Here is a 22,852-nt window from a genome sequence, read left to right on the forward strand (position 1 = left end):
GGGGCGAAATGCGCAAACACCCGTGTACTTAAATTTAGGTGCACGCCACACTACGGCGTGCCTCATAATCAGATCGTGGTTGTTGTTCGTAAAACCCCAGAAATTAATTTTAAATGTGATCCCCCTGTATATTTATCTGCAGTAACATCCCACTACTGGTGCCATCGTCATCATCAGCCTATTTTATATCCACGGCAGGACGAAAGCCTCTCCCTGCGATCTCCAATTACCCCTGTCCTGTGAAAACCGATTCCAGCTAGCGCCTGCGAATTTCTTGCTTTCATCATCCCACCTAGTCTTCTGCCGTCCTCGACAGCGCTTCCCTTCTCGTGGAACCCATTCTGTAACCCTAGTGGTCCGCCGGCTAACCTACGCCCAGCTCCATTTATTTCTCTTAATGTCGATTATAATATCGGCTATACGCGTTTGCTCTCTGATCCACACCGCTTTCTTTCTGTCTCTCAACGTTACGTCTAACATTCTCCGTTCCATCGCTCTTTGCGCGGTCCTTAACTTGTTCTAAAGCTTCTTTGTCAGTCTCCAAGTCTCTGCCCCTTATGTCAGCACCGGCAGAATGCACCGATTGTACACCTTTCTTTTTAATGATAATGGTAAGCTTCCAGTCAGGATCTGACAATGTCTGCCATACGCGTTCCAACACATTTTTATTTTTCTGTAGATTTCCTTCCCACGATCAGGGTCACTTGTGAGTAATTGACCTAGGTAAACGTATTCCTTCACAGACTCTAGAGGCTGACTGGCGATCCTGAACTCTTGTTCCCTTGCCTGGCTACTCATCATTATCTTTGTCTTCTGCATATTAATCTTCAACCCCACTCCTGCACTTTCTCTCTTAAGGTCTCATTTATTGTAACTCGTCTCCAGTGTTGCTGAACAGGACAATGCCATCTGCAAACCGAAGGTTGCTGAGATTTTCGCAGTTGATCCTTATTCCTAAGCCGTCCCAATTATATAGCTTGAATACTTCTTCCAAGCATGCAGTAAACAGCACTGGAGAGATTGTCTCTCCTCGTTTGGCCCCTTTCTTTCACGTATCTTTCTACTTTTCTTGTGGAGGATTAAGGTAGCTGTGGAATCTCTGTAGATATTTTTGAAGATATTTACGTAAACCTCCTGTACTTCTTGATTACGTAATGCCTCTATGACTGTTGGTATCCCTACTGAATCAAATGCTTTTTCGTAATTTCTGAAAGCCATATACAGAGCTTGAAATTCGAAATTCGAAATCTTCCAAATTGATAATATTACCCTGTTTATCTTTCAGTGCATGCATCTTGGCTTGTCCTATGCCAAGTTTTCTTCTCACTGATTTCATGCTGCGTCCATTTTTTACTGCTTCCTCAGTCTTTCTTACGTTATAATTTCGAATATCCCTTATTTTCTCCTTGTTGATCAGTTTTGACAGTTCCGCGAATTCTATCTTATCTCTTGAGTTGGACACTTTCATTCTTTGTCGTTTCTTCATTAGGTTCTTCGTTGCTTCGGAGAGCTTACCTATTCGTTGCCTTGGTGCGTCACCTCCCACTTCAATTGATGCTTCTAAAGACAGCCTAGTTACAGTTTCATTCATTACCTCCATGTGACCTTCATCTCCCTATTCTAAAACTGCATATTTGTTTGCAAGTACCAGCGTGAGTTAGCCTTTTACCCTTACTGCGTCTAGTTTGTCCTGTTTCTTCTTGACCAATTTTACTCTTTCTTCAAATTGAGGTGAATCCTAGCCCTCAATAACCTACGATCACTGCACTTTACCCTACCTAACACTTCTACATCCTGCCCTATGCTGGGATCGGCAGAAATTAATAAATCAATTTCATTTCTTGTGTAACCATTTGGGCTTTTCCAGGTCCACTTTTTGTTCCAACGCTTCCTGAAGGTGTTCATTATTCGCAGCTTATTCCTTTCCCCGGATTCTTCCAACATCTCTCCTCGAGTGTTCCTAGAATCCACGCCGTAGTTGCCAATTGCTTATTCACCAGCCTGCTTTTCCCCCACTTTTGCATTGAAGTCGCTCCTGACTACAGTATACTGAGTTTGCACTTTTCGCATCGCTAATTCGGCATCTTCATAAAACTGTTCTATTTCTTCATCATCATGACTGGAGGTTGGAACGTAGGTTTTTACTACCTTTATGCTATACCTCCCATTCAGCTTCATTACTACTGCTACCCTCTCATTAATGCTGTAGAATTCGTCAATGTTGCCCGCTATGTCCTTATGTATTAGGAATCCTACTCCCCACTGCTTCTTGTGTGGAAGTCCTCTATAGCAGAGGACGTGGTCATTAGTCTGCACTGTATAAGCCTGTATCTGTATCTGCACTTACCCCTGTCTGGCGCTAGCTGACTACAACTTGCGCCTGCGAATTCCGTAATTTCACCACCCCACCTAATTTTCTGCCGTCCTCGACTGCGCTTCCCTTCACTTGGCACCCACTGTGTAATTCTAATGGTCCATCGGTTGTCTGCGCTACGCATTAAATCCCTATAGCAAAACCGAGTACCCTCTGTCCAGTGATATGCCAGATTATGGGCGTTGTGTCGTGCGCTGGATGGTGGGAGCAGCTGGACTTGCCCGGCTTAATGGAAGGTGTTGCAGGCACTGTTGCGAGCGAGAAAAACACGATGCCTGGCTCCCGTATATATTTTATGAAATAAAGAAAACGACAGAGAGTTTTAATGCAATAAAAGGTATCCGCCAATCCACTCCTGTGAAGGTGGTTGGTCAGCGAAGCATTAGATATGTTGCGACTAATGTAGGGCAACTTCTGAACCGCTGATCCCATGATGTGAGCCCATTACGCACATTGCTCTTCAAAGTGACACATGACATAAGCACACGTTTCAATGCAGTGTACAAAACCTTTATTTTGTTTATTACTTTGAAATGACTGCTATAAGTGCTTTGTGGTCGCTATGATAGACACTGATGTTTTCCGTTCTTATTTGAGAAATGTTTTTGGCCAAAGTTCAATCGATGCGTGACCGGTGTACGGAAGTTGGTTGAATCGGAGCATTCAAGTAACTGAGGCCAAAGTCATCCGCGAAGTGGGAAACCACTGCTTTATTTTTGGTTTTGAGATATCCGGCAACGACCACTAGCGGGGGAATGGCGGCAACGCACGTTGATCAACGCGGAAGTGCGCGCGCCCCGTCATCAATCATGTGGTTTGACCGCTGTTTTTATTTCTGCGTTTAATATTGAAGCGAAAGCTGTGCGGTATGTTCGCTTCCCGGCTATACCTTACGGGGGCATGAGTCACTGCTCCTGGGTCTGTAAGCCGCCTGGTTCGGCCCACCGGGTTTTCTGTTGACATGACAGACGCGAAAAAATCCCGGGATTCTAGCCAAAGACAGCTTCGCTGTAAAAAAGTAAAACAAGAAAACAACTTACCACCACTGCAGATTCGGATCCTCCGACCTAGAAATCACAAACCCAGTAATAATCCACTACGTACGCCACGCCAGAACATGGCGATTTGTGAATAATTTACCATGTCAACAAAAGGCGCAGTTTCAGTTGGTTTCTACATGTCTCGCAGAGACACTGTAGACGCGCTTTCGCCCCATAACTAAAACTTACGCCTCTATCAGAGGCGTAGCAAGGAATGGAACCATATTGAATTTATTCTTCCCACTGCCATCGCTGCCATAACGACACTACTAACTTGAAGAACGCCACTCAACGTGCCTTTGCTTAAATTCAATGTTATTTGGAGAAATTGTTTGTTATATTTCCCCCACTCTTTTCTGTAGTGCCTCCGGGCACTGAAAGTAAATGAATAAATAAATAAACGTTGTCCGTATTGAATAGCATGCCTTCTTGTGCCACAACACGATTTTCTTTTACGATTGGTATTTTAACTTCGAAAAATATTCACCGATGATTACGATACTTGCTAATGCGAAATTCCAGCGCAGCTCTACACCTGTTTTCATTTCGCAATATATTGGCTAGGGCGTAGGCTAAGCATAGATGACGCGTGGACGCGATTCGCAGCAACCGCCGCACACAGACCTCCACTTATGCAGCGCTTTGTTTCCACATATGGTATCGGTGGACGCGCTCACCGCATGCCTTATCAATGTCCACATCGATGAACAGACGACGCGTACTACTCTGGAGCCATCTTGTGGCGATCTTCGTCGCAAAATACGTCTTGCACGGCACTACGCTTTTCTTCTCAAGCTTTACCCATACCCTCCTCCACCGCTTTCTGCCTCATGGTTTCGCTGCACCCTCGTCCTCCGTTTTCCTCCTCGCGCTCTGTTCGCAATCACCGTCTTTCATCCAGCGCTGCGCTCCGCGTTCGCTCTTTCATCCTTCGCTTAGCTCGTCTGCTGCGTTAGGCCGAGGACGCCGACGCTCAACGCAGGAATGAGCGGCTAGCTGCGCCGATTCACAATCTATGGAAGCCCTATAGAAAGAGGTTGATTGTGCTCTGCAGATTTCTGTAACCCGCGGTTGATTACATGGATGTGATTCATTGTAGAATATCCCGTCCTGAAACCAGCTAGTTCTCTTGGTTGATTTAAGTCAAATGTCGCCCTGATTCTGATGGAAATTCTGTTGTTAAAATTATTGGGTATTAACGGGCGTCGTTCTATGCGCATGTTGTTTACCGCGTGCTTTGAATCAGTGCTTCGTGAAATCGGCAGTAATGGGTTTTCGCCGACGGCTCAATGCCTCAATGCCGTCTTTGTACGTCGCACGTCCGGATAAGACTTTTTACGGTAAGTGATATCCTTTGCACTTGATTTTCATCTGTAATGTCTTAATTGTTCTAGCCGTTACATAACTAAAGCGTTAACCGCGACAACCATTGGTGATCCGGCTCCTTTGCACTGCCAGTTTTTGTCTTCGTTATTGTACGAGGATTCTGCTTGTTTATAGTTAACGTAACAAGAAACGATTCTAGAGCATGTGGATTCAAAGAGGACACACTAGTCGTAATCATGAACCTCAATGAACTCGCTCTATTTTCTGTACTTTTGTGCATGCATTCGTGCGGCGCGTTCCAGCGTTGGCGCTTCATGGCAAAACAAATTACTGGAATGCTTATTTGTGTCGTACCATTTCAACTGCATCGGTCGCCGACGTAAAGATTACGCTGGAGTAAACCTACCGTGCGAGCTCCGCGAAAAGATGCCTGGCTACCCCATCCCGAAACACACGCACCCCAACACACCACCGAACGACGGCAAGCACGGCCAGAAGTCATTAGGAGGCAGCGGGAAACCGAAATAAAAAAAAAAAAAAAATACACGCTCAAAAGAAATGAAGCACCGAAAAAATTATGCGCTTCGTGGGTGTTCTTATTTATTGTGTCCCATGTTTTTTCCAAGTGCGCTGCTAAAACAAAGTCATTAATCAACTAACTTACCAGGGCGTTTTAAGCTCTAAACATAAACTCTGTCAACTATCTAGTTCTCCTTGGACACCGTTCCTTCGCTGTAAAAACTTGCAGAGCAAGGTTGGAAGCAGTATGAACACTTAGCGATACCATTATTTTATAGGTAGAATCTACCCGTATGCCACTAGAAATGAGGATTGTTTGGAAAATTCCTTTAAAAGCGTTCCTGCGGCGAGTGTCGTCGTCCGCGTATCTGAGCGAACGAACACAGCGAATGGTGAAAGGGCAAACACGGAGCGCATTGAGGGATGAAAGACGAGAGGCGGAAAACGGAGGAAGAGGCCATGGCGAAAGGCGCAAGAAAAGCTTAATGCGGCGACGATGGCTACGAGGTAGCGCCAAGGTAGCGCGCGTCACCCACGCGCTGCCTTTCGCGATCTCCCGATTCCTGTTTACGCTCGAGAGTAAAACATCTTCATTACTAATGATGTTTTGAGCCGCCCATCGCCTCAAGCCGCACCGCACGCTTGCGGTTGCACGGAAAACTGCACGTATCCATCATCATCATCATTAGCCTGTTACGCCCACTGCAGGGCAAAGGCTTCTCCATACTTCTCCAACTACCCCGGATACTACGCATCCAGCACTTGTGCACAAATTACCGCTTACACTGTGTACACAGTGTATACCTTACACATTGTAAACCGAAATTTGTGCACAACTGCTTGATACGTGCAATCTTTCGCGCGACCGCACGCGTGCGGTGCGGTCGCGCTGCACATCGCTCCGTTTGCGACGCGCCGCACGAGACAGATTGTCCGCGCCAGCCAATATATCGCGAAATGAAAACACGTATAAAGCTGCGCTCAAACTTCGCATTAGGGAGCATCGTAATCGTCGGTTAATTTGTGTAGTGCACTTTTCCCCAGATTATTAGCATGCGTTGAAATTAAGCGAAAGTATAATTTAATAGAAAGTGGAGCCTTCCCCACGAACAATAACAAGGTTTAATCAACTGAAGAAATTAACAAGTGAAAAGTTAGGAATAACTTAAACATCGGATGGATGGGCGGTAGAGCAATGTGCCTGTGGCAAGAGCTACAAGTATGTGCTCCATCGTCCAACGTATATTGCACGTCTTACTGTCTGGCAAGCGTGCGCGTCGGATGCGATGCAAATATCAATGTGCAAAGGTAACACGTATAGTCTTAGTCTGTTAGGGGATCTCGCATGTACATAGGTTGCAGGCAGTTTTCTAGCTACACGAGAAGCAAGTGGTGCTTATGTTGGCATAAAGTACTGCGCCAGAGTCGACGCTCCGTGGAAAACCTGCACGGCTGACATCACAGAAGCAATAAGTGAGAAAGTCCTCGATGCGTCTCTGCAGGATGGCAATTAGGTGAGGATGAAACCAAGCTACGAGCCACAAGAACCAGCTTCACACACGACATAAATTATGCAACTGAATATTTTGGTGCTTTGTTTTTTTAACATAAGGGCACCAAACAATTTTTGTTCAAGCTAGGTCAAGTGCTTAGCGCAGAGATTTGCACAGGTCAGCACGTAATGACTCAATAGATTGAGTATGAGTGGAAACATGTTGCATCAGACAAATTTAACAAATATCGTTTTTCACACCTACTTATGCTTTTGCATTGATTATTAATACTGCTCAAACGGTATGCAAAGCCAGTTACAAGATACCGGCACTGTCAGCTCCCTTCCGACTGGTAAGTTGCGAAAATAATTCCAGTACACAAATTTGGCGAAATGAATTCACCGTCAAATTATAATTATAGACATATGTCATTACCATGCACCAGCTACAAAGTTTTTTGAAGACAATGGTTTATTTCACTCAAACCAACACAGATACTGGACGGTCTGTCTACTATAACGCAACTTGATGTGACGATGCACGACCTTGCTCAATGTATTAAGTACTAATGAACACTCTCAAATTGACCTCATTTATATGGACTTCTCAAAAGTTCTCGATCACGTTAAACGGCAAGTTTTACAGTGGATCTGGAAAGTTGCGGATGGGCTAGTGACTGGCAGGATTGGTCATGGTCTGTGCGACCTACAAGATGCAGTTTGTATACAATGCATTGAACATGTTTCTGTTACACTAAATACAGCGATACCCTTCTCCCGACATACGTGAGGGATCTGCCTTAGCACAACTATTTTTTTAATTGTTCATAAGCGATCTGACAAGCGATATCAATGTAAATATCACGCTATTTTCAGACGACTATACAAGGTTTTTCTACGAACACTTTCGAAAATGCTTAAAGGTTGCCTGTGGCAGATAGCACAATTGTAGTTATGACGCGGTCTACTCGAAGCGGCGGACACTACATGCAAAAAAAAAAAAAAAAATTCAACTGCATAATCGACTAATTAACTTTTTAACTAATCACCCATATTGGAATTTACAAATTCTAGCAGTGGAGTTCGCACGGCGGATCCACGTGAAACGAATTTTCCGAGTGACACTAGTTTCGAGATTTTAATTCCCGTACTTTGCGGAGAAATGCAATGGCGTTCCAGTTACGTTTGTGCTTCAATGCGTAAAACGGCGGTTTTTCTTTTCTTTTCTTTTTTTTTTTAAGGAAGTAACTGGACCGCCAGTGCATTTCTTCGCAAAGTTCGGGAACTAACATTTCGAAACTGGTGTCATCCTAAGAATTCGTTCCAAGTGGGTCCGCCTTACTCCATGGCAAGAATTTATAAATTGCTGGATGGGCCATAAAGTGATTAGTTAAAAACATAATTTGTGAATGTTTTGTAATCAGGCGATTATGCATTTCAAATTTTCGTGCATGTCCGCCTCTTCGAGTAGACCAGCTCATGAACTAGAATTGCGCTATCTGTCGTAGGCAACCTTTAAGAATTTTGAAGTGTTCGCTGAAACACCCGGCATATTCTATACAGAGGTTAAACACTACAATGATCAAAGTGAACTACACAGTGCATTGTACAAAGTAGCGCGCTGGTGTTTAGACTGGCCGATGGCGATTAAACTGAAATTTTAGCCTTTTCCTGCGGATTTCTTCCGCCGCGGTCGGGATACTGCGCTTGGTGCAAAACGTGGCAAATGAACATCAACTGTAGCAAAACAGTCGTGATGTCATTCTCCAATAGACATAGCCCCTTCTCGTTCGATTATTCTCTGGATGGCATCTAACTTAAAAGAGTGTCTCAGTATAAATACTTAGGTGTCATTCTAACCGAACATCTTTCATGGTCTAAACATATTGAATATGTAAACGGGAAAGCCCCCAAAATAATTAGGATATTTGCACCGCACTTTAGCTAAGAACCCCTGCGATACTAAACTGCTATTATACAAAACGCTAATTCGCCCTTTTCTAGAATATGCATCTGTCGTTTGGTTCCCCTACAAACAATGCGAAATAAGCTCGCTCAATAACGTTCAACGAAAATCTACCCGTTTCATTTGGCAAAATTACAGCCGCACTTTCTCCCCAACACAGGCTCAACAATCTTTGAACATTGAGCCATTACTTTCACGTTAACACATTGAAGCCTTAAAACCTTTATATGCAATGAATAACTCTACCTCTGGTCTTTCTGGCTGTAACTATATCCCATTTACTAACGCAAGTTGTACCCGTAGCTCCTACGCCTTGAACATAACACCTACTTATGCCCGTACTAACACATTCAAGTACAGTTCTTTTTTTCACGCACAATTGAGCTTTGGGATTCTCTACCCGGTAACACTCGTTCACTATCCCTAAAAGATTTTGTAGCTGCCACTGGTAAGCAATTCGCTAACATGTAAAGCGCTTCTTTTTGATGATTCATCTTTTTGTGTTATATGTGTGTTTTTAATGTGCAATGTATAGTCATGTATAACGTTCCCACTCCTGCTATAGCCCTATACTTGGCTGCAGTATATGTGAACAAATAAATAAATAAATAAATAAATGAAAATTGAACATCCCGCTCCAGGTAAGTCTGATCTCACTTGGCCATCGCACGAGGAAGCCTATAGCCTCTAAAGCCACAAAGTTTTTTTCTCAAGCGAACGCAACGACGCACCAACCTTGGCAGTAAACATTGCGCGTACGTCACACTTGTCAGACCGCTCCTAGAATATGCTTATTCGCTTCCCATTCACAAGTAGCGGCTCTATTAAATTCTGGAGTTCTACAAGCCATAACCACGATTTGATTATGAGGAACACCGTAGTGAGCGACTACAGATTTATTTTGACCACCTATGGTTGCTTAACGATCACCGAATACACGGTACACGTGCGGGTTTGTTTGTTTGTTTGTTTGTTTGTTTGTTTGTTTGTTTGTTTTTCACCCCCATCCAAATGCGGCCGCTGCGGTCGGGATTCCATCCTGCGCACTCGGGCTTAGTAGAGCAACGCCACAGCCACCAGACACGCCGTCGGGTGGTAGTGGCAGTAACACCCTTCAAAACGTGCAGTGGAAAGAGCTTACACTTATTTCCAATTGCTATCGTGCATAATTGCTTGACGATCAACCAATCAAGAAACATTGAAACTAAGAAACCAAAACAAAGACAGCACAGACACGATTTGACACTAAAGATTTTCTTCTGAGATCCAGACGAGAATAGAGTGGTCTCGATCTTCGATCGGCTTATAATTAACACAACATGGTTAAATATAAGCCATATTTTCGCGGTCCCATCCATTATATTCTTGCAACTCTACAGAAAATTTATTTTTCTTGTTCTTATTTCAAATTTCGGAGTTAGTATTGTTATTTCTTCCTGTGTGGCCAATTTATTTTCAATGAAGAAATCGATCGACATTTTTTACTTCGAATACACAAATATCTTCTCAGCGGGAACACAGCAGACGCAAATAAACTAGAAACCACCGCCCCCATCGGACTGTGCGATTTCACTTGCCATTTGGGTCACGTTAAAATAGCCAAAAAGTCTAGCGCCCATATCCGTCGCCATGCTATGTGCGCACAAATTAAGTCACGCTGGCGTCATGGGCGCAAATTGCAGATACACACATTGAATTCTAATAAGCTCACGCCACCCGACTTCTGGCCGATTCTCCCTGACGCGCTACTAGTCGCGACGGCTCGGAATATGAGCTATTTGGACAATTATAACCGTTTAAGGACGAGACACACGGGGTAATCATTCCGAAGTTTTCCAGAATTAAAAAAAAAATCAACTGTTGAAGATAACATAACCATAGCCCTTGAGCTGCATTATTCAGAAAGGCGGACATAACTTGCACGAGAAATCGACACACATCTTCAACTAATGTAAGAAAATCACTAATAACTTCATAATTACTTCAGGGCTCATATTGCAATTTATGAATCGCAGCCGGTGAGTTTGCAAGCCGTGTGCACTTGGAATTAATTTCAAGAATGACACCAGTTTGGAGTTATGCGCTATCAAACTCGCCGTAAAAATGCACTGTTTTTCCACTTTCTTTTTATTGCGAAGCAATACTACTTTAGGTCGCACTTCAGCCCGTTCCGTGGCGAGGCGGTGGTAGGCACCATTGACCTTTAGCGTGACCTCGCTGCGTGACGTCACGCCAGCTGTGTAAAAACGGGGCCCCATCTCACGCCGTCGCGAGGCGAGGCGGTAGCCACCAACGGCGGCCTAACTCCCGCTCCTCTCACCAGGAGCGCTACTATTGCTTCGCAATAGTAGCGCTCTAGTAGCGCAATAGTAGCGGCTGTCTTGCAAAGTGATTGCTGTATTGCGTGGCTCGCGGACGCTCCTGTGGACGAGGCTTCAGCGACTTCGTTCGTAGCTAAGTACTCTTTTATCTTTATTAGCTAGTGTTTTGAAGTGTTTTCTTTTGCATGGAGTAGGGGCGCAAATTTTGAATTTTTGGTAGGAGTAGGAAACGTACCGGCTTTGTCTAGGTCTGGCGGATCCCCCGTTAGGCCTAGGGGGTATTTCTTTCAGCTAGCTCTTCGGATTCTTACATGGAGTAGGGAGTGATAATTCTTTGTTTTTGTTTGGGATAGCGGTCGTGGTCGGGTTTGCGTGAGTGATTTGGCGAACTTGCTCGTTGGGTCTAGGGACGTAGGCCTAGCGATGACATCGAAAAACTTGAAGGCTGCGGGGGACGGGGAGCAAGTGCAGTGCGACGAGTGCCTGCGCTGGTGCTTCCTCGACGAGACTAAATTCCAGAATTTAGCAGACGCGGTGGGGTCTAGCTTCACGTGCAGGTCGTGCGAGGGCGTCAGGGAAGCCGTCCAAAAACTGGAAGGGAATTGGGCGGCTAAGTTTGAAGAGCTTAAGGCAAACCTGAGGGAGGAGCAGGAGAAGCGGGTAGCACTGGAGGCGAAGGTTGGAGGCGGCCCAGGCCGCGCAGTTGGTGAGGACTGTGGCCGAGCTTGGGGAGGCGAAAGAACGGAGCGCCGAACTGCAAAGGCGGCTCGACGCTCTTGAGACTCGGGCAGCGGACAATGTCGGGTCAGGACACCAAAGCGAGGGCAAAGTGGAAGGCAGGGAGCCAAAGCAAGCGGTCGCCAGCTCGCCGCCGGTGAATCGGCGTAGCTATAGCGAAGCAGCGCAACACGCCCCGAGTGAGGCGACGCTGCAGCCACAGGAAGCCGGTAAGCAGGGAGAGGTAGGAGAGAATGAAAGAGTGATTATCGCTGGCGACTCAAACATGGCTGGGTGCTCAAAAGCAATTGTGGAGAGGGTGAAAGGCGACAAAAGAGTGGCGGTAGGGACATTTCCAGGGCAGACACTGGGTTCTGTCATGGAGCGAGCAAAAGAAAAGCTCACGGAAAATGCCCACGTGCGCAACCTTGTCGTAGTAGCAGGTGGGCTAAATGACGTCCTGAACAGGAAAGGGCCAGGACTAGCCCAGCGCTTGGCGAAGGGGGTGGACGACTTGCGCGAGCTATCCCCTCAGGTGCAGATCGTGGTGTGCACGGTGCCGGAGGTGCCTGTGCGTGACAGTCATGTACAAAGAGCCGTAATGGCTGCCAATGAGGCAATATGGAAAATGAGCCGAGAGAAAGGATTCGAAGTTGTCGAGGTAAACAGGGAAGTGAGAAGTTGTGGTGGTTTTAAACGAGATGGGATCCACTTCAATTACAGGCTAGCACGAGAAGTGGGCTGGCGACTTGGGGGTCGCGCTGTTGCTTTTTTAGGGGGCCCGCGGGCGCTCAGGAGGTCAGAGTAGGTAGTAATGGAGAAGGTCCCCTAGGGGAACATCAGAAGAGCATCGCCGTCGATAACAGGAAAAGGAGGAAAACAAGAACAAGAGCTCGCCATGCAATAGGCTACATAAACATGCAGGGCGGCAGAAGAAAGGAAAAGTGGGCAGAGATTGAGGAGCAGTTACATAGAGAACAAATAGGGGTGTATGCGGTTACAGAAACGCACCTTAGAGACTCAGAAGAGCCGCCAGTTATTGGGAATTATGTATGGGAAGGGTGCAACAGAACTAAGTCGGAAAGAAAGGGAGGGGGAGTCGGAATGCTCATCCATCAGGGAGCCAAATGGAAAAGAGTAAATTCACAATGTCAAGAGCATCTTTGGTTATCAGGTACAATGAGTGGGAAAGAAACTTGGCTTGGAGTTACGTATTTGTGGACCGGAATAAATTGCACAGAGAAGAATAAAGAGTTAGTGGAATGCATAAGCGCTGATATCAGGGGTTTCGGGAATGGTGCTGAGATAGTCCTATTAGGTGACATGAATGCCCACATACAGGATTTAGACGGCTATACCGACAATAACGGGAAGTCAATGCTAGACCTTTGCGAGCAACATAATCTCGTGATCGTGAATACAGGGCCTAAGTGTGAAGGACAGATCACGTGGGAAGTGGGAAACCGGCAATCGACCATTGATTACTGTCTGATGACAGAAGGAATTCATGATAAGTTGAGAGAAATGGTCATCGATGAGGAAGGGTTTAGCAGCATAGGGAGTGACCATAAACGCATCATTTTGAAAATGGGATATGTAGTTGGGAAAGAGAGCAACGAAAGCAAAATGGCCAGTCCAAATTTGAACGCTGAACAAATAGCAAATATAGTCACTAGAGTGGAGGAAGAAATTGGCAAGTTGCCAAGTAAGGGGTGGGAATATGGTGAGCTTCTAAGTGTAGTAACGACAGAAATACGGAAAGAGAAACAACATGTTCATTGGAAAGGAAAAAAGAAACCGAAAAGCTGGTGGAACAAGGAGATACGAGAAGCCATCGCCGAACGACAGAAAGCATCTCGAGAGCACAGGCAGGCAAAGAAGGCGCAGTTGCCACAGGATGAAGTAACCAGTAAATGGGAAATATACCAGGAGAAAAAGTCCATGGTTCAAATACTGGTGCAAGCAAAATTAAAAGGTGAAAGTGAACGTTGGTTGTCAGAAATACGTGAGAAAAAGAAGGCTGCACCTAGAATATTTTGGAATCACATAAAATTATTAGGCAGGAAGGCAACAACAATACAACAACATATCCTAGACGAAGATGAAAACAGACTGGAAGGAGAAGCAGCAATAAATTACATCCAAAAAGTAACAGCCGAATCTTTCCAAGGCAAGGACAAGGTTGTATTTGAAGAAAAAAAGAGCATGAAAGAGACCCAAGGGGGAAAGGAGCTAGTGCTTACAAATTTAAACTGGAAGAAAGCGGAAGAGAAAATTCCTAAGCGCACAGCCACAGGGCTAGACGAGGTTCCCGTTAGGCTGATAAATGAACTGGGACCAAAAAGTAAGGAAGCTCTCGTGAAAGCAGTTGAAAAAACTTTAAAAGATAGACGAATACCAGACAGTTGGCGACAAAGTAGAATGAATTTAATTTATAAAGGTAAGGGGGAGAAAGACAGAATTCACTCGTATAGACCGTTGACCATTACATCGGTAATATACAGGCTAGCAATGCAGGCAGTGAAATTAAAGCTTCAAGCATGGGCAGAAAATAATGGCATTTTGGGAGAGCTTCAGAATGGCTTTAGAATAGGTAGGCGTTTGGATGATAACTTGTTTGTTCTTACTCAGTGTATTGAAATATCAAAAGCAGAAAGCAGACCGTTGTATGTAGCCTTTTTGGACATTACAGGAGCATACGACAACGTAGACCGCAGCATTTTGTGGGATATTCTGGAAGGGGAAGGCTTAGGTAACGATTGTATACAGCTCTTGAGAGAGATTTACCTAGAAAATACTGTTTGCGTTGAATGGGAAGGGATGAGGAGCGCGGAGAAAGTTCATATCAACAAGGGACTGAGGCAGGGGTGCCCTTTATCCCCGCTGCTGTTTATGATGTACATGGTGAGGATGGAGAGGGCGCTAGAAGGAAGTAATATCGGGTTTAATCTCTCATACAAACAGGCAGGTACAGTAATAGAGCAGCAACTCCCAGGTTTATTTTATGCGGACGACATTGTGTTGCTCGCAAACAAGCAAAGTGATTTGCAACGTCTGGCTAATATCTGTGGACAGGAAGGCAACAAGTTAGGTTTGAAATTTAGTGTTAGAAAATCAGGTGTTATTGTATTCAATGAAAACAGTGAACAGACAGTGGAGATACAGGGCCAAGAAATACCTCGGGTAACAGAATATAAATACCTTGGTATATGGATAAACGAAGGCAACGGATATATGGAAACACAGGAAAAAACCATAACAGTCAAGGGGAAGAGAAATGCAGCCATAATGAAGCACAGAGCGCTATGGGGATACAATAGGTACGAGGTCCTCCGAGGTATGTGGAAAGGGGTAATGGTTCCAGGACTTACTTTTGGAAATGCGGTTGTTTGCTTTAAATCAGGGGTACAATCAGGACTCGACGGGAACCAAAGGTCAGTGGGTCGCCTCGCATTGGGCGCTCACGGGAAGACTACAAATGAAGCTGTGCAAGGGGATATGGGCTGGACTAGTTTTGAAGTGAGGGAAGCCCGCAGTAAAATTGAGTACGAAGAACGGCTGAGGAATATGGAGGAAAGTAAATGGGCTGGGAGAGTGTTCAGGTATCTGTACAGGCAAAACATTGATTCACAGTGGAGGAAAAGAACTAGGAAGCTTACCAGCAAGTATGCGGCCTGTGGGGTGGGCAACACAGCAACAAAGAAGGTCAAGCGGAAAGTCAGAGAGGCTGAATTAATCTCATGGGTGGCGGCAATGGAAAAGAAACCTGCCATGAGTAACTACTTAAGGGGAAAAAACGAAATTAGGAAAGAAACCATTTATGATAACTCAAAGGGAAGCTCATTACTTTTCGAAGCGAGATCGGGATGCCTTAGAACACGCACCTATAAAGCGAGATATAAGAATGAAGAAGAAACATGTGCTTGCTGCGGTAAAGCTAGGGAAACGACGGAACATATTTTATTAGAATGTGAGGACGTCTACCCAGCGGTCGATTTAGGCACCACTGGCCTCCTTGAAGCCCTTGGGTTCAGCGGGAGCAGTGGTAAAGCAAACAGGTCCGCAATAGACATCAGTAAGAGGCGATTGGAGGATTGGTGGAAGAAAAGTAGGGAAACGACAAAAGACGGAGACGTACAAAAGCACAGTTCGCAATAGGGTATCAGAAAATTTGGACGTGGTAGTTCATAGTGGTTTTTTTTTTTTTTTTTTTTTTTTTTTAATTGGTGAACATAGGTAGGATATTAGGCAGCATAGTAGTAAGAGCTTGGTGGCGCAAGCCACCGCCCCGTTCCAAAGGGGACGCTCATAACATCCATCCATCCATCCAATCACCAGGCTTAACCAAGCTAAGCCACGGCTGCTTTTTTTAACAAGACGCTCTCTCATGCACTGAAGCACAAAATAAACTGGAACGCCCATGTATTCTCTTCCGACTTCGGGAAATATCTCGATATTGCTGTCCTGGCTATGGTGTATGGCTTCTAATAGAAGCACGAGGTCGGGAGGTCAAATCCCGGTCACGGAGGCTGCATTTCGATGGGGGCGAAATGCGAAAACACCCGTGTACCTTAGGTGCACGTTAAAGAACCCCAGGTGGTCCAAATTACTCCAGAGTTCCCACTACGGCGTGCTTCATAATCAGATCATGGTTTTATATTTTTTTTTAACTGCCGTCCTCCTGGAGATTCATTTCAAGGGATACGTCTTGCGACCTCACCGGCTGCAATTCGTAAATTGCAGTATGCGACGTAATCAATTAGGAAATTAATAAGTGAAAATTTGTTAGTTGAATATGTGTTTCGATATCTAGTGCTGGCAATGGCCGCCTATTGACATAATCCAGCTCAGGGACATCAATTATAGGCTATATGCCAAAGCTAATAGTTGCGGTTCATTTCCTAAAAGGTTATACGACATCGATTCCATGATGGAAGGTATCAGTATTCTTGTACCGTCTTCTGAATTGAATTATGGGGCTTTAGGTGCAAAAACAACAATTTGATTATCAGGCACGCCGTGGTGTCCCCAGGAACTGCGGATTAATGCTGACCACCAAGGTTAACGTTACCCCAATGCACGGGACAGGGGCGTTTTTTTCATTTGTTTTGCAATATCTCGGGGCGTTACTTTCGCTACCTCCGTCACCGCGCGAGGAATTAATGCAAACCATTTTCCGTGCACCGTGCATTGGCTGCACCAGGTGGTTGCCCGTGAAGCCCCGGGTGGTTAAAATTATCAGGAGTACCACAGTACGGCGTGCCTGATCATCAAACCATGGTTCTGACACATTAAAACCATATAACTACTGAATTCAGTTTTTAGCGCTTATCGAGGTGTTTCTTTGGGCCGATCCCGAAGTGCAGTCTAAAATGCAGCCCGTAAATAGAAAGAAACCGTGGCTTAAATGGACATGAATTCAGCGCGAATTAAAAGATTTGTGCCCTGACAGTGCCTAGAACTGCACAATTAACCATGGCATTACAGCGCAATCGCGTGAAAAGTTGCCTGGCATCAAAAGTCGGGCACCCTTTGCAGATATAGATCAATATTGAATTTCGGCCCTGTGCGCTAAAACTGCTCAGAATGCGTTATGCCAGACCGCTAGCCTAGGGCAAGAGTCTCTTGAAACATCGCCGGAATCATCTTAGGGACCCTGGACTGAGGGTTCCTCCCACACTGTTCTCGCCATTCAAATATTATTAATAAAGATGTTTTACTCTCTCTCTCTCTTGAACACGCAGTTCCATGTTACGTTATTCACGCCGCATAGCCACCCCCTCCATGCACATGAATTGAGCATTCGAGGAACAGTATGTGCGCGCTTGCGAGACAAATTTTCACGATAGGTGAAGAGGTTAATCGAGCATGCTACTGCAACTTTAATTGTATAACAAGAGATCAAAGAACGAGAGAAAGGGGAAAAAAAGCACGCACTCGCATGAACTCGCCCAAAAAACTCGGAAAGGAGCAGCAGTGAGCACCATGAAGTGAACAAAGTAGAGCTTTATGGCACCGTCAATAAACAAAATGCTATCAATCTCTGGATGCGAATAAAGCTAATAAAGAAATAGAAGCAGGCTGGCCGCGAGGTACCGGTTCGCAGAGCGGCCAACTCATGAAGTGCACTGTTACTCGCATCGTTCACCACCCACCACAACTCCATCGGGTAATCCTTCCGCACAGAGTGACGAAAGCGCTGAAGTAGCTTCGTAGCAAGCAGGTTCACTCAACCACACTAATTATCATCACACAAAATAAAGACATTTTCTAGCAAGAGACGCCACACTTGCGGACGATCAGTGGCCGCCCGCCGTCCGTCATTTGGGGAACGTTAACTACAAGCCGCACGCGCGCACCTACTCCAGATGTTGACTCACAAGAGATGGACAGTAACTCGGTGATAATGGGGAAAAAACAGTTGTGGAATTTTACGACGTTGCAATAAATATTTCATTGCTAGCTTCATTGCTAATAATTTCAATGCAGTCAGCATTCCAGAGAGTAACATTTTCGTCTAAATCTCGCAAATTAATAATTTTAAAAGGAATTATAATCCTTGTGAACTTTATAATTAGTAATAAAAACTTAACAAAAAATAAGAAAACGATACAACTGTTGCCAGATTTTAATAGCAAGCACTGGTGTGCAGATTTTTGTGCTATACTACTTTCTAAATCACAACTTAATAGTGAACTGAAGAGGTAGACAAAATGGAAAACTGCCATTAATCTATAAAATGTTAATACAAAATTAATTGGCTAAAAACTTTAGAAACGCCACTTTGGAGACGCCATTGGCACATTTCTCATTGTTGCTAATTTTTTGTGTCAATCATGGTTGCCAGACTTTGTCTCGCTAAAATAAATTTTAATTAATCAATTCCCAATTTTATAAAAGAAGCACGATTCATAAAAACAAAAGTCCTCCATAAATATTTTATAACAAGCTTGTGTAATGTTCAATAAATTTTATTTTACAATGTTGCCATTGTTTAGCGTTTGCTTAATGGACAGGGTGGCCAGATTTCAAGTAGTTAGCATTAAAATTAAATAAAACTGCAAGCTCTGACTATAATAAATTTATTACTGCAGCATCATTAAACGCGCATTGTACCGTTCTTGTTGAGATTCTTATATTTTTGCACCAACGGTAATGAAGTGAACTGCAACGCCTTTCTCTGAGGGCCGTGGTAGGTTTCAGAAGACAGTCCTTTTTTTTTTTTTTTTTCCTGTTTCGTTCGCTATTTTTGATCGATATTTTAAGTGCAGCTGTTTTTGGCCAAAGCATTCGTTGTGGCACGTTTCGTCTTCATGGGAAGGCGCTTTTAGAAAAAGCACGCATGGAACTCGCATAGAGCAAACGAGAGATACGAATCGAGCCTGAGCCGCTTCGTGAGTATTCGCGCGTAATATAAATGCGATGTTGCCGTTGCGTACCAATCATTATGCACATACCAGTGACATATCGGCAATGCATCTGATAGCGACTGGTTATACCCCGGCTGTGTTGAGTAAAGTTATTATTTCAATGCTAACTGCATGCATGACAGGAAGGATTTCCGTGAGCAAGTTTATCGGATATAAACATGCTCGCTCGTAACAATAAGTGCCGCTTTGTTGTAAACAAAATGTCTGATTTCAGAGTTTATCGCAAATTCACAAATACCAATGGCAGGATCACTAGTGTACAGTCTCCGGCAGCCATCGGAAACAGTTTGAAATAAATATCATCTGCATATATTTTCTTTAAAAAATTAAATTATAGGGTTTTACATGCCAAAACCAGATCTGATTATCAAGCACGCCGAAGTGGAGGACTCCGGAAATTTCTACCTTTGTATTAATTTTTAGTAAAACTTGTGCTTCAAACGAGTGGCACAGGCATGTCTCCTTAATGCGCAGTCTTTTGATACTGCCTTAAACGCGGCAGTTATAAAAGAAGGAAGAAAACAGTATTAGTGCGCATACAAATGTGATTTCTCAATCGTTTATGATATGATTATATGGAACTTTTTTTTTCTCCCTACGTGCTTATTCTGCTAAATGTAGCCGCAACCAAAATTAATACCTATCAGGCTAAGGGATTTGAGATGCTTGTAAATTATTATGTATGTGTAACTCCATACAAGCTGCATTTTGTTATGCTTATGCTATGAGGAAAGTCAACAGAATTGTCTTAGTCATCATTATTGATAACTCGAGAAATTTTGTTTCATTGCTTTCTTTACCCCCAATCTCCCAACTAATCCAGCACAATTGATCTGTGCTATTTGATTTTTTGTGGTGCCTGCACGGTATCTATTTTGTAACAATTTTAAGCGTTCATGCTCATGTCTAATAAAAGCTATACCTGACAAAGTTGTATAGCCATAAGATAGCTTTGTTTTCACACACTAACCAAGAAGAGGAAGTGGTCAAACTTATGTGCTCTGTGCACGTGCGTCAGGTTCCTAATTTTTCTATATTATTTAAAACCGCTTCTATATCTGCTATATTAATATGATACACTATAGGTGAGCGAATATTAACTTTTTTGAATATGAATGATAAGTATCCAATATCACACTGAATGTTAAATAGTCAAGTGCAGATGCATGCATTTACAGCAGGAATATAATGGCTGCACTGACTAGTGCAAAAAGTAAAACTAGCAATCACGGACGAGGGCAAAGTTCTAACATAAGATCACTATTTGGCGTTAAAAATACTGTAGAATAGTTTTCCAATAAAGAATCGCTCCTGTATGAATAGCTCTTCAAAAACTTTAAATGAACGGTTGGTGAAATAAAATCAGAAGTTGGGGAAAAAGAAAAGGAAGCCGTTGAATTGGACTTGTGTGGCAAAGACACATTTAAAAGGGGCCATTACAAGGAAAATATCATTGGTTGTAGCATAAAAAATAAAACTGCTACATGAAAAAGAAGAAAAAGAAGCTGCTGAATTGGACTTGTGTGGCAAAGACACATTTAAAAGGGGCCATTACAAGGAAAATATCATTGGTTGTAGCATAAAAAATAAAACTGCTACATGAAAAAGAAGAAAAAGAAGCTGCTGAATTGGACTTGCGTGGCATAGACACATTTAAAAGGGGCCATTGCAAGGAAAATATCATTGGTTGTAACATAAAAGATAAAACTGCTACATGAAGGACAGCCAAATACAATAAACCACGCTACAAGCAAACGTATACCAAGCCACAAACATATATGTTTGTGGCCTAGCTGGTAAACATACAAAGCTTGCATACACCATTTTGTTTTTGCATTGTTTCAAAAACTTCTGCCACTGCTCCATTTCGGATAGTTTACGACACTGCTTGCCGGACGGAGAAGTCACCAGGCGAAGAAGTCACCAGACTTAAACATTTGGTTGTTGTGAAAAGCTGCCTAATATTTCCTTTTCGAATACAAATAGTTCGCGTGTAACAATATATTCCTATTCGAAGGTTCGAATATTCGCTCACCCCTACTACACATGTATTCCACCAGTGCACACAAGATACCTATGTGAGCACAACACACTCGTTACCTTTCTTCATATTAGAAGCAAAATCTGTTCAAGACCACAGGACCCTGACAATGCGTCTTTGTTAGCAGGGCATACAATATTTTCAATTTCATGCTGAATTATTTGCTGCACTGATCTGGTAGCTGTGAAACCAATAACAATGACATTAAACATGTGCAAGAAGGGAAAAATCAACTGGTAATATGACTGATTGAATATTTTCAAGTAGAGTTCCTCCATGTGGAATTTCATTGGCCCCACTGTAAAACTAACGTCTTCCAGTTGGTTTCAGCTGAAAGCTAACAGAAAAACAACAGGGTCTTCCGATAATAACACAGTTTAAACTTAATGTACCTATCTTCAGCTGTCCCACAATGTTCAAATTAGGCTATAGCACATGGATAACCTTGCCAAACTAAGTCTTTCATTCTGAATAACACTAAAAATTTCAAGTGACCAGTTGGTAATGTGTGTGCCTTTCTGATTTGATGTTTACCCAGCTTTTTAGGCTCAATAAAAAAGGGATATTTGGTCTTCTCAAATTGCTTCGAAAGGGTGCCTAATTTGCCTGAGAGATACATTACACATTTAATGCGTTTAAAACATCTCTGAGCCTCCTGCTCCGAGCATTAAGGGAGCCTAGTTTAATATTTAGCAACCACCTATTATTTTGGAACACAACTTTCTTCTGGTGCAGCAGATTAACCGATAGAATAAAAGAGAGGGCCAACATACAACTGACAGCTCGATTTGTTGCACTCGTTCCATTGTTTAACAAGCAACACATCAAGCCATGACATGTTCTGGGTGCTCGCATTATAATTTGGTATCTTAGTTGAGCTGCCCCAAGAGCATGCGTTTCACTGAACAGTTGTAGCAGTACAGAGCGACTATTGCAATCCTCAAATCTGAGTTGGTTGATTACTAGATAACTAGCCAATAGTGTTCTTATTGCTAGCTTTGAACCCAAGCTAGGAGGATTTTTAATACATTTTCCTAATACAGCACATTGCACTCTGCATGAAAGAACCATTTACCAATTGCTCACAGGGCTAAATGTATTATATTACTTTGATGCAGCAGCTAGAGAAGCTTCTAGCTGCACCAAAATGAAATGCTTCACCAACTCCATCCGAGTTTAAAAGAATTTGCTGCTGGTTCATACTTGTAGGTCTTGATAAGCACACATCTTAAAACAGCATGAAAGAAGGTAGACATAGGATGTGTCTCTTGTGTTTGCCTTCTTTCATCCTGTCTTCAGTTCTGCATTGTTAAAGCCTGCATCCATCCTATGCTTTGTAAAAAAGGAAAATTGGATAACTTTGCCATGCCTTCTTTTTATATTACTTCAGAAGCATGTAGATAACTCACAAGTTTGTGTGGTCACATGATGTTTGTATTCCTTGGAAACCTTGGATAATCTTGGAAATTAAGAAACTTATGACTGTATGTATAACCAATACTCACAAAGGCAGTTATGCCAATTAAATCTTATAGAAGGGTTACTGCAGGGTGGATGTACTCAGCCATAAATGATAGCAAATTATACATCATACCATGTTCATTGTGCATGCAGAGCAGGACCATG

Source organism: Dermacentor andersoni, chromosome 1 (assembly GCF_023375885.2).
Source record: "Dermacentor andersoni chromosome 1, qqDerAnde1_hic_scaffold, whole genome shotgun sequence".
Lineage (NCBI taxonomy): Eukaryota > Metazoa > Arthropoda > Arachnida > Ixodida > Ixodidae > Dermacentor > Dermacentor andersoni.